This window comes from Lolium perenne, chromosome 1 (genome assembly GCF_019359855.2).
Source record: "Lolium perenne isolate Kyuss_39 chromosome 1, Kyuss_2.0, whole genome shotgun sequence".
Lineage (NCBI taxonomy): Eukaryota > Viridiplantae > Streptophyta > Magnoliopsida > Poales > Poaceae > Lolium > Lolium perenne.
The window spans coordinates 15,754,799-15,759,965 of NC_067244.2; positions in this window are offsets into that span (position 1 = coordinate 15,754,799).

The following is a 5,167-nucleotide window of genomic DNA, read 5'->3' on the forward strand; positions in this document are numbered from 1 at the left end:
GGGAAGTGGGATTCCTCCAGGAGGAGAGGTCATCCTCGTTTTCGCTCTCCAGTTCCCCTTCAACGAGGAGGACGAGGTCGCCCTCCTCATCGGTCAGGGGCATGTCGCCGTCTGACATGAGATCGAAGTCCCACTCGGGCTCAGACATTGGCTCGCTTGGGGAAGAAGATTGGAAAGAAAGGTCGGAGGAGACGGAGGGAGAAGAAGACATTGCTACAGGGAAAGAGGGTTTTTTAGTGCCGATGGCGAGAACAGAGGAAGGGGATGAAGGAGGCTAGTCAATCGGCACAGTTTAATAAGGAGGAGCCTAATAGGGGATTTAAAGCCATTGCGGTTTCCAAGGAAATGGTGCTAAAGTTATCAAGTTTTGCAAGAAGTTGAGGAGACAAGACATCATGATAAAGGATACTGCAACGGTTCTGCCATGACATGACCCGACGAAGAAAAAACGGAGTGATTTTGGAATTGATAATTCCAAAACCAGGGGGGCATGTGTTATCACCAGAATTTGACCAAGTCAGAGGTGGGCCACGATCAAGATGGGCTTGAAGATTATATACGGAGAAAATATGTAGATCGGCCTTATATGCAAAGTTGGGCTAGATTGCCCATATATCTGTAATGTAATAGATCGTATCTTAGACAGAATTTTACCCGTGCACGGTTAGGTGCACGCCTAAATTAGAAAGTCCGCTGGACTATAAATATGTATCTAGGGTTTATGGAATAAACAACAACCAACGTTCAACCAACAAATCAATCTCGGCGCATCGCCAACTCCTTCGTCTCGAGGGTTTCTACCGGTAAGCAACATGCTGCCTAGATCGCATCTTGCGATCTAGGCAGCACAAGCTCCACGTTGTTCATGCGTTGCTCGTACTGAAGCCTTGTTGATGGCGAGCAGCGTAGTTATCATAGATGTGTTAGGGTTAGCATAGTTCTTCGCGTAACATGCTATCGTAGTGCAACCCTTGCATGTCTAGCCGCCCTCACACCTATCTTAGGTGTGGGGGCGGCACCCCGCTTGATCGTTATTTAGTAGATCTGATCCGTTACGATTGCTCCTTGTTCTACAAGGATTAGTTTAATATCTGCAATAGTTAGGCCTTACAAAGGGGTGGAGGATCCAGCGGCACGTAGGGTGTCGTTCGCTGGCCCTAAACAGGATGTTCCGGGGATCAACCTTGTGTTGGTTTTTAGGCCTTGTTTAGGATCGGCTTACGATCACCGTGCGTGGCCGCGAGGCCCAACCGTGAGTAGGATGATCCGATTATGCGGTGAAAACCCTAAATCGTCGTAGATCTCATTAGCTTTATCTTGATCAAGCAGGACCACCATATATTCGTGCACCTCGTACGAATCATGGGTGGATCGGCTCCCTGAGCCGATTCACAGGATAACCTGAGAGCCGATCGAGGCTCGTATTTAATGTTTACGTGTATGCCATGCAGGAAACTAAGCGAGGCATCTCCATCACCTTCCTGACCAGGTATAGGTCAGGTGGCACGCCCTTGCATCAGCATCGGACGTGTGACCAGAAGGCTTTGCGGGCCGTCGCTCGGAGGGACCTCAGCCAGCCGCAGCTCTAGGTTGTTCCCGGCTCTACGGTGTTGCCCGTCGCTGCCCGCCAGTGGGTTTCTGACGACAACACATCCCCAAGCTTAGACGCTTGAGTCTTCTTAGCATATGCAGGGGTGAACCACCGGGGCATCCCCAAGCTTAGAGCTTTCACTCTTCTTGACCATAGTATATCATCCTCCTCTCTTGACCCTTGAAAACTTCCTTCACACCAAACTTCTCATAAACTTCATTAGAGGGGTTAGTACATAATCAAAAACTCACATGTTCAGAGGTGACACAATCATTCTTAACACTTCTGGACATTGCTCAAAGCTACTGGAAGGTAATGGAACAAAGAAATCCACCCAACACAGCGAAAGAAGCAATGCGAAATAAAAGGTAGAATCTGTCAAAACAGAACAGTCCGTAAAGACGAATTTTTAATAAATACTTCCGTTGCTCAGATCAGAAAACTCAAAACTAATGAAAGTTGCGTACATATCTGAGGAACACGCACGTAAATTGGCATATTTTTCTGAGTTACCTACAGAGAAAACAGCCCAGATTCGTGACAGATAGAAATCTGTTTCTGCGCAGAAATCCAAATCTAGTATCAACCTTCGATTAGAGGCTTCACTTGGCACAACAAAACACTAAACTAAGATAAGGAGAGGTTGCTACAGTAGTAAACAACTTTCAAGACACAAATATAAAACAAAGTACTGTAGCAAAATAACACATGGGTTATCTCCCAAGAAGTTCTTTCTTTTTAGCCATTAAGATGGGCCCAGCAGTTTTAATGATGCACTCGCAAGAAATAGTATTTGAAGCAAAAGAGAGCATCAAGAAGCAAATTGAAAACACATTTAAGTCTAACATGCTTCCTATGCAAAGGAATCTTGTAAATAAACAAGTTCATGAAGAGCAAAGTAACAAGCATAGGAAGATAAAACAAGTGTAGCTTCAAAAATTTCAGCACATAGAGAGGTGTTTTAGTAACATGAAAATTTTTACAACCATATTTTCCTCTCTCATAATAACTTTCAGTAGCAACATGAGCAAACTCAACAATATAACTATCACATAAAGCATTCTTATCATGAGTCTCATGCATAAAATTATTACTCTCCACATAAGCATAATCAATTTTATTAGTAATTGCGGGAGCAAATTCAACAAAGTAGCTATCATCAAATATAGGAGGCATATTGTAATCATAATCAAATTCATCCTCCATAACAGGTGGCAGCAAAAGACTACTATCATTATAATCATCATAAATAGGAGGCAAAGTATCATCAAAGTAAATTTTCTCCTCAATGCTTGGGGGACTAAAAAGATCATGATCATCAAAACCAGCTTCCCCAAGCTTAGAATTTTCCATAGCATTAGCAACAATAGTGTTCAAAGCATTCATATTAATAACATTCCCATTAGCATGCATATAAAGTTCCATGGGTTTTTTAATTCTCTCTTCAAACACATCATGTCCTAATTCAAGATAAAGTTCATAGAGATCTCTCATATTTTTGTTGTTTTCCATTATGCCTAACTAGTGTAAACAAGAAACAAAAAGATGCAATTGCAGGATCTAAAGGAAATAGCTTCGAGTACTTACGACGGCGAAAAATAGCTTGGTAGCCGAGGTCCGGAGTGTGAGTACCTTTTACCTTTCCTCCCCGGCAACGGCGCCAGAAAATAGCTTGATGTCTACGCCCCCTCCTTTTCCTGTAGACAGTGTTGGGCCTCCAAGAGCAGAGGTTTGTAGAACAGCAGCAAGTTTTCCCTTAAGTGGATCACCCAAGGTTTATCGAACTCAGGGAGGAAGAGGTCAAAGATATCCCTCTCATGCAACCCTGCAACCACAAAGCAAGAAGTCTCTTGTGTCCCCAACACACCTAATAGGTGCACTAGTTCGGCGAAGAGATAATGAAATACAGGTGGTATAAATAAGTAGTAGGAACGGCACCAGAAAAGTGATTTGCCCCAGGACAGTAAACAAGCAGTAGTAACGCAGCAGTAGTAACGCAGTAAAACAGTAAACAAGCAGCGATAGCAGTATTTAGGAACAAGGCCTAGGGATTAGACTTTCACTAGTGGACACTCTCAACTTTGATCACATAACAGAATAGATAAATGCATACTCTACACTCTTTTGTTGGATGATGAACACCATTGCGTAGGATTACACGAACCCTCAATGCCGGAGTTAACAAGCTCCACAATTCAATGTTCATATTTAAATAACCTTAGAGTGTAAGATAGATCAACACAACTAAACCAAGTACTAACGTAGCATGCACACTGTCACCTTCATGCTAAGAAAGGAGGCATAGATCACATCAATACTATCATAGCAATAGTTAACTTCATAATCTACAAGAGATCATAATCATAGCCTACGCCAAGTACTAACACGGATGCACACACTGTCACCATTACACCGTGCAGGAGGAATAAAACTACTTTAATAACATCACTAGAGTAGCACATAGATAAATTGTGATACAAAACACATTGCAATCATAAAGAGATATAAATAAGTACTTCACTATGCCATTCATAACAGTGAATAAGTATTCTGTGAAATATAGCCTAAGAGACCCACACGGTGCACACACTGTCACCTTTACACACTTGGGACAAGGAGTCTCCGGAGATCACATAAGTAAAATTCACTTGACTAGCATAACGACATCTAGATTACAAGCATCATCATATGAATCTAAATCATGTAAGGCAGCTCATGAGATTATTGTATTGAAGTACATAGGAGAGAGATGAACCACATAGCTACCGGTACAGCCCCGAGCCTCGATGGAGAACTACTCCCTCCTCATGGGAGACAGCAGCGGTGATGAAGATGGCGGTGGAGATGGCAGCGATGTCGATGGAGAAGCCTTCCGGGGGCACTTCCCCGTCCCGGCGGCGTGCCGGAACAGAGACTCCTGTCCCCCAGATCTTGACTTCGCGATGGCGGCGGCTCTGGATGGTTTCTCGTACCGTGGCTTTTTTTTTCGTCTCGAGGTTTAGGTCCAGGGGCTTTATATAGGCGAAGAGGCGGCGTCAGAAGGTCGAAGGGGCGCCGACACTATAGGGGGGCGCGGGCCCCCCCTGGCCGCGCCGGCCTAGGGTTTGGTGGGCCTGTGCCCCCTCTCTGGCGGTTCTCGTGTGTTCTGGATGCTTCCGGGCAAAATAGGAACCTGGGCGTTGATTTCGTCCGATTCCGAGAATATTTCGTTACTAGGATTTCTGAAACCAAAAATAGCGAAAACAAAGAATCGGCACTTCGGCATCTTGTTAATAGGTTAGTTCCAGAAAATGCACGAATATGACATAAAGTGTGCATAAAACATGTAGATAACATCAATAATGTGGCATGGAACATAAGAAATTATCGATACGTCGGAGACGTATCATGCCTCGAGGAGGAGGCGGCGCGGGTGGCTCCGGACCCCCACTCGCTGTGGGAGGAGGCCCTGTGGTCTCCCTGGTCGGAGTCCCCGGCGTGGTCGAGCCACAACAGTGCCTCGCCGCCCGGGGACGTCGACGACGTCGCCGACGACGCCCACAGGGGCTAGGCGGCGCACCGGCGGCCACCGCGCCG